A 12616-nucleotide genomic window follows, 5' to 3' on the forward strand; every position below is an offset into this window, starting at 1 on the left:
AAAAAAAAAAAAAAAAAAAAAAAAAAATGCGAAAGTTACTGCGAGACGTCGAATACAAAGTTATTGGAATTGTCGTCCGATATCTGCACAGTCATAAATTGAGAAGATACTCTTATAGAATGTTTTTTTCCTCCTGTTAATTTGTTGGGCTCGCCTAATTTATGTCGGCCCTGTTGAATGTGTTTGCATTGTCCTCTAATTCGTATTTAGACGAGTTAATAAGATAATGCAGGGATGTGTTCATTTGGTATGAACATCACGGCCGCCTAGCAGGGGTTTGGGTTTTAGTCGCACAAGCTCCGGTTAGAGTCCAACCGAGTGCGGAATTTTGTGCGATCACGGTGCTGTTGTCGGGGTCGGCTAGGACTAACTTCTTAACGATTTCGCCACTTAAGTCACGATTATGGGATTGGGTTGGTAAATCAAGTGTCATAAAACAGTTAACTTCGACATGCCAGCCGGATTCAGTTAATGATCGTATGACGACTTTATATATATGAATCGATTCGTGGTACGTTTTCGGTAACTTCAATCTCTGAACCAGCTCTGACGCAATTATAGGTACCATTCGGGTCGGGTAAATTTTGGCTCGTCTTTTATTCCATTTACCATCGTGTTTTATTTAGATCATAACTGTCGGTATAAGGGTCGGCTTGGTCAATAACGTTGGAAGATCTTTGTGTCTGTGCAATTTTTTTCGCTATTTGTTATTCTCTCTGGCTCTTTGCAGACCAACATGAGATGCCATGTATTGTTTAATGGTGTTGCCCATTACACGCGTCACATCGTTTTGTGTTTGTGCATTTTTGGGTGGAATGTGGTCTGGCCAAGCAGTTGACGCAGTCTTCATACCTAATTATTGCGTAAATTTTTGAACATGTCACCAGTCGATGATCCTTTTTGCATAATCCATAGGCGACGTGTTTATGTGTGCGTTTTGCTGAACGGCTGATAGTACAATGGGTACCTCGTTCCTCTCGAATGGCGGAAAGTGTTATACACGTCTTTTAGGAGTCCCTTCGTCGTAGAGTGGGCTGCGATGAATGCGGGGCTGCTCTGTCGACTTTAAACTGGTTTCAAATTAGTTTGAAGGGCCATGTCACTATAAGGAACTCACATTAATTATTTGGTAAGGTATATTGGTTATTGGGCGGGTAATTGTTCACTGAGAGGTATGTATGTCATCTACTCTTGTTTTATTGTCTGCGAGACGTTTTTCGATGCGCCCAAGTCTCTAGTCTGGCGTATAACTACCATATCGTTAACCTCTGTATAAACCGAGTGTTCAAAGCGTATGGACGTGTTTATTTGATTCGCTACGTGAATTCTGTCTTTACAAAAAAAAAAAAATTATAATAATCAAGCAAAAAGTAAAAAAAAATTATTAGATTGTAAACAAGCATAGAGAACAGTGCACAGAAATGAATAGTAATAAACATAAGCTAATAGTGTACTAATCAAAAAGTGAAAACAAAAAAAAAATTAAACAAACAATAATGAGTGCTCCGCAGTCTCACCATCAAAGCCGTAGGCATTCCTTAAATGCCTCCTTCAGCGATGTCGACTCAACAACTATAACAATTACTGGCAATAAAAACTGTAAAGGCGATGATGAGTCATCGCGGCGATCAGCTGAAAAGGAAACGAAGCAGAGGGCGCAGTCAGCAGAAACAGTAGAAAACAACAATCGGGGAGCAACAAATACACGACAGCAAYCAGACTGGTACCTGCAAGCGCGCAGGCAACGAAAAAAATCACAATGCAAGATGAGAATGTACCAAAAAAAAAAGACCCTTTTGTACAAACTGGTATTGACCGCTACGTTAATATAAAAAAGAAATTAAGTCCTTCAAAGTCAGCAGTCAATCATAAAAAATGTCAAGACGGCACACCAAATAATAATAAAACGGAAGTCTTAAATGGCAACAGATTTTCCTTACTAAGAAATGGTTCAGACGACGATGCGAAGGGTACCCCAGTCGTTAATACCAAACCACCTCCAATATAYTTGTGCGAGCATAGCAGTAATACTCTTTTTGCGAAATAAAGTGTAATTGTAGATACTAACAATTTTCATATAGCGCCTTTGAAAAAAGGCCATAGACTCTAAAGAAGGAAAGTCTAGTTCTTGTAATTAAGGGTATAGAGTCCGCCGTAGACTCTAGTGAAGAAGCATTGGAAGAATGCGGTTTTGGTATTAAAACTGTTGTAAATATATCTAACAGAAACAAAGTACTACAGCCAATGATTAAAATAGAATTGTTGCCGAATTCTGATCAACTTAAAAAAAAAAATTAAACCAATCCCATATATAATGTGAAATGTTTTCTGCATCTTAGAGTAACTGTTTAAGAACCACATAAAAGAAACAGTCCGGTACAATGTACTAATTGCCAAGAATATGAAAATACTAAATCATATTGCACTCTACGCAGTGTTTGTCTGGTATGTGGTGATTTACATCTCCTTTCAAAATGCACCCTTAGGAAAGACGGATTAAATAAAAAATGCAGCAATTGTGGAGGAAATCACACTCCTTTATATAAAGATTTGAAATCGAAGTTGACACAGGGCATTCAAGCACGTCGTAACCAAATGTTACAAACACCCCGTAATGAAATTATAGAAACCTCAAATAAAAGTTCAAATCCTATTACAATAATAATATGCAAAGACGCAATGCAAATGTTGTGAAAGGCAATACTGTGCAAATGCAACTGCCGCAAAGTCCTCCAAATGGAGGTATTGATTTATTACACAGTCCGACAAAATTAAAAAAAAAAAAATTTTGCTTCTTTGAATTTATCAACTGATTCTAGTTAATTTAGGTAATCTGTAATCAGTTTGTCTCTATCAGCTCTAGTTTTCATGATATAGCTTTTTTATACCCACCACTTTACTTATGACCTGGAAAAAAATAAAAAAAAGGCATATCAGTAGAGCTGATAGAGACAAACTGATTACAGATTTGAATTCAGAGCGCCCAAATTAACTAAAATGTTGATAAATTCAAAGAAGCAAATTGCGCGTTGGCCTGTGTTATAAATCCTACACAGTGTATCACATGCATCTACCATGCAAAACAAGATCCAAAATCAAATGCTGCTAAATTTATTAAGTAAAAAATTAAAAAAATCTGTATATGGAATGCTAATGGTGTTAACCAACATATATTAGAAATTATTAGATTTCTGTCTCAAAAATTATATATATATCCTGGTAAGCCGACATACTGGCCCAGTGATAGAAAAAAAATACCAGACTTAATACATTTTGCTGTAGTCAAAAATATAGATAGACAGAAAGCTGGTATATGTACAGACATGGTATATGTACATCTGCTCATTATCCCGTATTAATGAAGTTATTCGAACAGCCCATGATATTTGAGCCAAAAGTTTATCTAACATAAAACTAACTGGTTGAAGTATAGAAAGTATATCAGCAGCTACATAAGTAGTGATTAGAAAATAAATACATACAAACAAGAGGTAATAACTAATGTAACTGTATTGGCAACACCAAAAAGAAACAATAAACCAGCTGGTTTTAGAAAGATCACCAATAATGAAATAGAGAAACTTGTAAATGAGAAAATTCGAGCTAGACGTGAATGGCAGTTAAATCTGAAATCTGGTGTACGAAAGTTAAAAAAAACGGTTAAACGGGAGGAWGAACACGGCACTGAAAATTATATAAATAAACTGTGTCCAAATTCTAGCAAGCAAAACTCTTTTAGGAAAGCGAAAATGACTTTTAAGCCACCAGTAAATTCCAACATTCCTCTAAGACAATTGAATGGCGCTTGGGCACGTAGTGATGAGGATAAGGCAAAATGCTTTGCAAATAACTTAGAAAAGGGATTTCAAACCAAGTGCCAAATGAACAACTTTAAGTTGCCAACCTTGCCCAATACCGCTAATGAGTCGCTTGTGTCTATTAGGGCTTCTACTTCTGAAATACTAGAATAATAATGGAGCATGATCCGAAAAAAGGCATCAAGACACGATAATACTCCAAAACGATAATTCAGTTTGCAAATATTGCGATACAATTGCTATTCATGCTTTTTAATGCAATTCTTGGTTTCGGATACTGTCCAATTTCGTGGAAAAAGTCGCAGATCATAATGATAGATAAACCTGGTAAGGACCTAACATAGACGTCTTCCTACAGACCAATAAGTCTTTTACCCTGTAGTTATTTATGACAAGAAACTCGCGGCACTTACCTCGCAGTATAAAATCAAKATGCGCAACGAAATTAAAAAATGGCACGGAGGAACGAAACTCGCGGCACTTACCTCGTAGTATAAAATCAAGATGATCAACGAAATTAAAAAATGGCACGGAGGAACGTAAGCTGACAGTCCGAGTTCACGGTCGAAATCAAAACAGAGGCTTGTTCCTTTTTGTGTGGTCCTMATGTRTGTTGAATTCGTGGTGTGAAATGATGTGGAATGGCGTGCCTGCCTGAAATGCTAGCCTATATCGTGGCGCGTCGCGGTGCGATGTAGCAACGTGTGATGCGGCCTGTTGCAGATTGGGCACAGACCCCCCGACTATCTTTCTTGCAGCCCATGCTTCTGCGATAGGCAGTTTACATAGTGACCGTGTGCCTGAGCAACTTGCTGTCGTTGCAACGGTTGCATACCTATAAATAACCCACAATGGTGCAGGCGATGTGGGCGTCGACATGGGGGCATCTTATGCGATGCCCATCTGGGACCCGTGATGAGCGGTTGCCTATTACTGCCGCTGTTGCAACAGCAGCTCGGGGCGCTGGGGTAGGTAGCCGACCGAATGGTTGGTGTGGCTAATACGTGGGTATCTACGTCCATGGTAATCTATGTATAAAGGACATTGGTAATTATAAATTTTTCATTTAATTAGATATGGGCAATCGTGCCGCGATATGTGGCAGGAATGGGTCGTCGAATTGATCGAATATTTCTTTGTTAATTTTTGACGGTTTGTTATTTTTTAACGATTTGTTATTCTTTGACGGTTTGTTATTGGCGTATTTCTCGGTTTCATTTGATTAGCGTATTGTATCGCGATAATATTGGTTTAGTTTTTTCGGTTTTTGAATTCGCGGTCGTCGCTGATTGGTAAAAAGAACTGCTTCACGAGCGGTCTGGATTGCGGTTTTGCGTACGGAGATCCACGACCCGTATGTGACCGTCGGAGCCATAATGTAGCTTTTCTATGCGGCCAAGCCGCCACTCGGTAGGGGATGGACAATCATAATGAATGACGACACAGGCCCCAAGTTTAGGCGTTTGTTCAGGAGTCTTCTAGCGGAATTTTTTGTGGAGATCCTTTATGTATTCGTCCTTCCATCGGCGGCTGAAATCATGATGGAGAATTTTAATTCCTTCCCATCGATTTAATAGAGATAGCGACTCTACGCCTGGCTCAGGAATGGCCAGGATGGGTGCTCCTTTTAGAAAATGCCCTGGAGTTAAGACGGTGAAATCAGAGGGGTCTTGCGAGAGTAATGTGAGGGGCCGTGAATTGAGAACACCTTCAATTCGATTTAATAACGTCGTGAACTCTTCGTTATTGAACTTATAATTTCCAGCTACCCGTTTGAAATGGGATTTGAAGCTTTTTACAGCTGATTCCCATAAACCGCCCATAAGAGGAGCGCTTGGGGGTATAAATTACCAATTGATACTTTGAAGGGCGTACTTTTGTACGATGTCGGGTGACACTTGCTTTAAAAAGTCCACAAATTGCTTTTCTGAGAGCTCCAATGAAAGTTTTCCATTATCGCTCATGATTTTAGAGAGAAAATGCCGCGAGAAAAGCCTCCGTCGTCAGCCACATAGCCTTGCATGAGAGTGGGAGACCTTAACATAGACGCCTTTACCTAGAAAGGCCCAGCAAAATCAACACCTGTTGTGGTGAAAGGCAGAGCGAGATTCCAGCGTTCCGGTGGAAGTGCGCCATAATCTGCATTCTCATCTTCTGTTTGTGCATAGTGCAAATCTTGCACGTGAAGATGCACTTCTTGATTTGCGGCTTAAGACGGGGGATATAATACTCTTTGCGTACCATATGTTGCATGAGGCGATGCTCGACGTGTGGCATTAAGATGTGGATGTAGTGAAAAAAAAAATTATTTGAGTTTCTTAATGTAGCAAGGGGAGTTCTTCTAATTCCCAAAATTTTTTCTATTGTGAATTKAGGTACTCGTTTGAGACTTCCTCAACTTGAATTGTCAATGTTGTAACTGGTTCCATAACTAGTCCACTTAGGACCCATCCGAAAATGGTATTTTGCGCCAGTATTGTATTTGTGACTTTCTCAATACATTCGAGTATTATTTGTGGTATGAGATCGCTGCCTAATAGAAGATCTATTTGAGCGGGGGTRTTGCAGTTTGGGTCTGCTAGCTTTAGGTGTGAAACCTTTTGCCAATGCTTGCTATTTATGTATAGCTTGGTAGCATATTGGTTAATTGCGGTAAGACAATAGCTTCTGCTTGTATGCGCTTATCCGCTTTTGGGGGGGAAAAAGGTAATGGTATATGAGTTTTGAACAACTCTTCCTCCCATTCCCGTAATTTCAAAATTGGTCACTTTTGTTGGCAACTGTAGCCTGTTTTGTGCCCTAGACGCTATAAATGATCGTTGTGATCCTTGGTCTATTAGGGCTCTGAGTTTAAACAGTTTCCCTCGGTGTTCGATGGTAGGGTAATAGTACCCTACTATGATTTTCGCTATGTAGCGTTTGGGTTTTTACCGCCTTTGAGCAGCATGTTGCTTCTTGGCAGTTTTCAGAATTTGTTGTCGCAACTAAGCCTGTTGCGCTTTTTACGTTTGTGCCGTTTGGGAGTGAGCTGGAAAATTTGGTTATATGTAACATTGAATGATGTCTTTTATGGCAATAAACGCAATTAAATTTGCTTTCGCAATCTTTAAGCGTATGCGCATGTGACAAACAGTTGGTACATAGTTTTTTCGTTCTTACGAAATTGTTTCGATCGCCAATATTCAGTTTTTTGCATTTTTCGCACTAATTTAGCTTGTGACCCCCTCTACGAAGTTCGCATGACGTTTGTTTATACTGTTCGGATGTGAACGATTGATTTTTAAAAAAGCTTCTTTTAAATTATTATGGCTAGTTGCTTGGGGTCTATTGAAGCTTCTTTTGAGTCCGCTTTGAACGTTTTTCGGTCGGACTACTTTTTTATCTGCCCTTTCTGCAATTTCATATTGGGTTGTAAAAAATTCTTTCATTTGCTGCCACGTTGGGCACTTTCTTCGCGATGAGAGCGATTGCTCCCACAAAAGTAACGAATTTCTGGTAATGCAGCTGTGCATATATTTACCAGAATGGGGTTCCAATTGTCTGTGGGAATATTCTGTGTCGATAGGACCGACAAGCAATTTGTAACAGTGGATTGGAGTTTTATGAATTCTTCACTTGTTTCTTTGTGAATTTTTGGTAAATTCATTAGTATCGTCACTTGCTTGTCGACCAATATTTTCTCGTTTTCGTAACGTGCTTTTAGAGCTTCCCAAGCAAAATTAAAATTTTCGTCATTGAGAGCGAACTGCTTGACTATTACGCCTGCCTGACCTTTGTTTTTGTATCTGCGCTTGTGATAATTTAGGATGGTTTATGTACAAAGCTGCAAACATGTCCCGGAAGGATGGCCACTGTTCATAACCACCATGAAATATATCTGTGTCGCATACTGTCACTTTAAGGTGAATGCCTGAACTTGCCTCTTGGGCTTGTCTTTGTGGAGTGACTGGTAGTTGGCACCACATAATTGAAAATTCATTAGTTTTTTTATTTAGACCAATAGTAGGACCTTTGTACATCGTTGTAATACAATTTAAAAATTTTGTAGACCCTTCATTATTTTTTAATTAATTAAACAAAATAATGATGGGAAGTTAGCACCCCACCCCACTAATTTTTATTTGTAGACCGAAATAATATTAACCAATGGAAAGCAAATCGTTTGTAGATACTAAATACCTTGGTTTCATTCTTTTATACGTACTTATTCATTATTATTTAAATTAATTTAAAAAAATTTCTATGGTGAATGAGTTATTATTGAGGGTTATCAGGCTGGTTTTCGCTTTCGAGTTTTGATTATAGATAGTTAAAATCAATATCTATATAATAAGTGATTTGTTAACGGTATGAATTTTGAATTGTGACCAATGGATAAWTTATCTCACAGAATATGGACGTTGAAATTCAATTTCGTGTGAATACACAGGAAAGGCATGCTATGATGCTATGCTATGCTATATGAATTCCGTTTTATTGTCATCATTCTTTTTTCTAAAAATAAATTCATGCATTTTTCCTTTGAATACTCTTTGTGAATTCCCCGCGGAGAGTATTAGAGTTGCCAGATACCCCCGATTTTTCGTCCTACTAACTAGCTACACTCTTATGTAATTAGGAAAGAATAGATTTAGGGACAAGCAAATGTGTATCGGAATGTAACATTATTTATAAAAATGTATAAATAAACCGTCTTGAACTTTTACGCAGATATTCGGGGTTTAATGTTGACTACTTCAACAACCTGAATATTTGATGTCTAATTTCACTCAGTTACAAAACAGTTAGCTATGTAATGTAAAGGAGATTCTAAAAATGAGATATTTGAACGTCTTAAAATTTAATATTTCATTTTGATTTAACATTCGCTTAATTTTGCATTTATTTCTCTTTAATTGCGTGCGATCGTTAATTAGATTTTAATAAGTGACTTCTCATTGAGTTTTTTCTAACGGGCATCGCTAATGAGGGTACAAAGTTACAAGACAATTTCATTTTGGATTGGTACACTCGTATTTTTTATTTCCTATTTAAACCAATTATTTTTCGATAATTTTAACTTGGTTGTTTTAAAAGCAATCCATATAGAAGATGTATTTTAAAGTGATTGYGATTTTTTTACATTTTCCTTTGATAATTTTCAATACGTCCTGTCTGACTCTAATAATGGTTAACAGGAGCTAAACCATCTCACATCGTTATAAGAGTTAACATCAATTAACCGTCTTCAACTAAGATTATTAAACTAAGGCTTTGGTTTAATCTTGCAGTATTTTTATTGATTTTAATATTAAGGAAAAACCCTCAATGATGAGTTTCCACTCAAAGTTCAATTAAAATGTGGCTGCCCTATTTCTCATTATCAAAATGATTTTACTTTTAAGATTCTTAGTTTCCATTGAAAATAATGAAAAAATTGGAATAACAAATTTTTCATTTATAATTTAATAGATCATAAGTGAATTTAAATTTGCATTAGATTGGAAAATGAAAAAATCAAAATATTATTCGGCATTAATATTGTCATAAAACTATTTTAATTTTGAAAAAGCCATTAATAGTTTAAAGAGCTCTACTCTCGGTTGTGGAGTAGGTTCAATTGCTCTCAATAGCTTTAGTTGATCAGAAATCATTGCCTTTGTGTCTTCGAACTGGTCGAGCGTTCATACTTGGTGTAAGCCGAGAATTTAAAGTTCTCTGGTAGATCTGAATCATCAGATTCTACGATTGCGTCATATGCAGCTTGGAGATGCGTCCAAAAATTTTCTAAATTGTCTTTTTTGATTTCTAATACCGATTCAGAATTGCCTTGAATCCGTGAAGATGAAAATCGAGTGCAGTATCATATCAAACTATCACTCTCCGCAATGAATTTTGTATATAAAATATCTTTCAGCTTTTTTTGCTTTGTAGCACCTTGCTTTGAGCGTGTAGCTTCAGCAGGTGTACATGCGCTCTTTTCTTCTGAAATCATTTTTGGAACTTTTAGTGATTGTATTTTATTATTTAATTTTTATTTTTTTAAATAATAATACCCAACGATTACCTTCCTCCCGCCCAACCGACGCGAGGGGCGCAATCCGCGAACGAGCGGAATTAGCCGAGTCATAATAGGCAAGGAAATTTCAAGCGTTGCGATCTTAAGCTGCTTAGCTACAGAAACAAAAATTTCAACAGCCAAAACGAAGAATTAGATTAAAGTTTATAATTTTTAAATGTTACTTGTTAAGACTAGATAAAATAATTTTTTTAATGGTAAAGAGAGAATCTGTTAGATCAAATGTACTGGAATGAGAATTGAAATCGTGACATATACGGCGGAATGGTTCGTTTAACTCAAAATTTGTTCTAGAAAATTTTAAAAGTAAAGGTCTAGACTGCCTGGTAGAGCGAGCGGGAATGTTAAAATTAATATCAGACAAGAGAGATGGGCTACAGACTGACCCATTGATGAGTTTTACAAGAAATATTATACCAAGCATTTCCCTACGACCAGCGAGTGTAGGGAGATTTATAAGTTTTAAACGGTTAGTGTAAGGGGGAAGATTTAAACTGGAATCCCAATGTAAATGATTTAAGGCAAAAAGTAAAAATTGTTTTTGAACGGACTCTATTTTCTCAGAATTAACTAGATAACAAGGGTTCCATACCACGGAAGCATACTCTAATATAGGCCTCACCAAAGATGTAAAAAGGATTTTGTGGTAAGCGGATCTCTAAATTCTTTAGACCAACGTTTAACAAAACTTAGAGCACCTTTAGCTTTAAAAACCACGGAAGACGTGTGAAGATTAAAATTGAGTTTGGGGTCCATAGTTACTCAAAAGTCAACGAAACTGCATACTTGCTCCAACCTAAAGTTTTGTATTACGTATGAAGTAGGGTCTACAGATCTACGTGAAAAGCACATCGTTTACATTTGTTAAGGTTCAATGGCATGTCATTTCTAACACACCAACAAACTAGGTTGTTTAAGTCTGTTTGCAACTGACATCTTTCGCTATTCGAGGTGACTGATTTAAAAAGTTTTACATCGTCAGCATACAATAAAGCTTTTGAAAACTTAACAACAGATGATATGTCATTAATAAATAACAAGAACAGAATTGGTTCAAGATGGCTACCTTGAGGAACGCCTGAAGGAATATTGATTATGAGAGAAAGAGTATCGTTAAATATGACTTGTTGAATTCTATTACTAAGATAAGAAATATTGGTTGAAAACCAAGAAGATCAAGTTTATTCAAAAGAATGGAATGGTTTACTTTATCAAAAGCTTTACTAAAATCTGTATGTATTGGTTTCGATTCTTTTGAATCTGAGCTCATTTAGAATATGTATAGAATAAATTAAAACGTCTCAGTGAAACCTAGACTTGTAGATGTTTAGAAAAAGTTTCGTATATAAAATGTTGAATAGAAGATTCTTTTGTATGTAAGAGTTTCAAAAAATCAATAAAACCAATGCCTTTTTGATTATCTGAGTTTTCAAAAATATTTTCGTATATATATGCATGTATTTATATGATTAGACGAGAACTCTTTTAGGTAAATAAGAGTTTTGAACGAAATTGATATAAAGATAACGCTTTACGTATTTCATAATATGTGTAATCGCGAACTCTTTTAGGTGAATAAGAGTTTTGAAATGAAATAAATAATTAATCGCTTAAATTTTATTTAATTATTTATTATTGACCGGAAATTATTTTAAGTATTTTATTTTTCTGTATATTTTTCTTTTATATATGTTTTATGTCCAAATGTCCTATAAGGTATTAGGTATACCTTTTTGTTTTTTATACATCTTCCTTCTCTTACGGTTTAAGCAATCCTGTTTACTGCTTTAAGAAGCAGACGGGATATTGCGGAAAATAGTGAAAGTAGTTGAAATTTTATTGTATTTGTATTTTTTTCTGAATATCGGTTTTTTCTTATTCCGTTTTCTCCGTTAAGATGTAGGAGAAATGAGAATACCGATATTTTTTGTTTTTGCGTTTTGTTAACGTTCTGATACCCGTTTTTTGGAACTGTTTAAACGGGGTTTACCAGTACAAATATACATTTATGGTGTAAAAAATGGCAACGATACACTTACATGACTCGCATCAAGGGTCTTATTGGTTTTGATATAGGGGGGACAAGTAGGTGTATGTCTCCTTTATGTCTGTTTTGCGGTCAGTGGCCTCCTTTCTTTATAGCGGTCGGCTGCTCCTTTTTTTCCTTTCTCTGTTCCTCTGTGCCAGACTCCTTAGACTCCTTTGTTTTCGTTGTGATTGCGTTCCAGCCCTCCGAGCGTTGTTGTTTAACTTAGTTGGTTTAATTTCGCGCCCGTTTCCCGTTTATCGCGACTGTTTTAGTTATGTGTTCTTAATTTTTTATCGCGCCCGTTTGTTCTTTGCTGAACGTATATGTACATATGTATGTATTTTTCAATATCACAACTCTACTCTTTGCTATTTTGATACGTTTTAAGCTCACCACTTTTTTTTGGATTTGTTGTCACTGCAATGCACTATATTGCACTTATATATTCACTCCACTGTACAGGGTGGATGATGAATTTTGCTACATTAAGAAACTCAAAAAAAAATTTTTTTTCAGTGTATGTAATTCATTTTTCTTTTATTCATGTTAAAGCTCATTCAATTTTATTAAATATAGCTTAATTAGTTTTAAAAATAATGGAATTTAAATGCCCCTCTGCTCGTTGATGCATGTGCGGCATCTTACCAAAAAGTTATTCATTACGGCTTAGAGAGTTGAGACAGGAATAGCCGAAATTGTTTCTCGAATGGA

This window comes from Bactrocera latifrons, unplaced genomic scaffold, assembly GCF_001853355.1.
Source record: "Bactrocera latifrons isolate USDA-ARS-PBARC rearing strain unplaced genomic scaffold, ASM185335v1 scaffold_636, whole genome shotgun sequence".
Classification (NCBI taxonomy): domain Eukaryota; kingdom Metazoa; phylum Arthropoda; class Insecta; order Diptera; family Tephritidae; genus Bactrocera; species Bactrocera latifrons.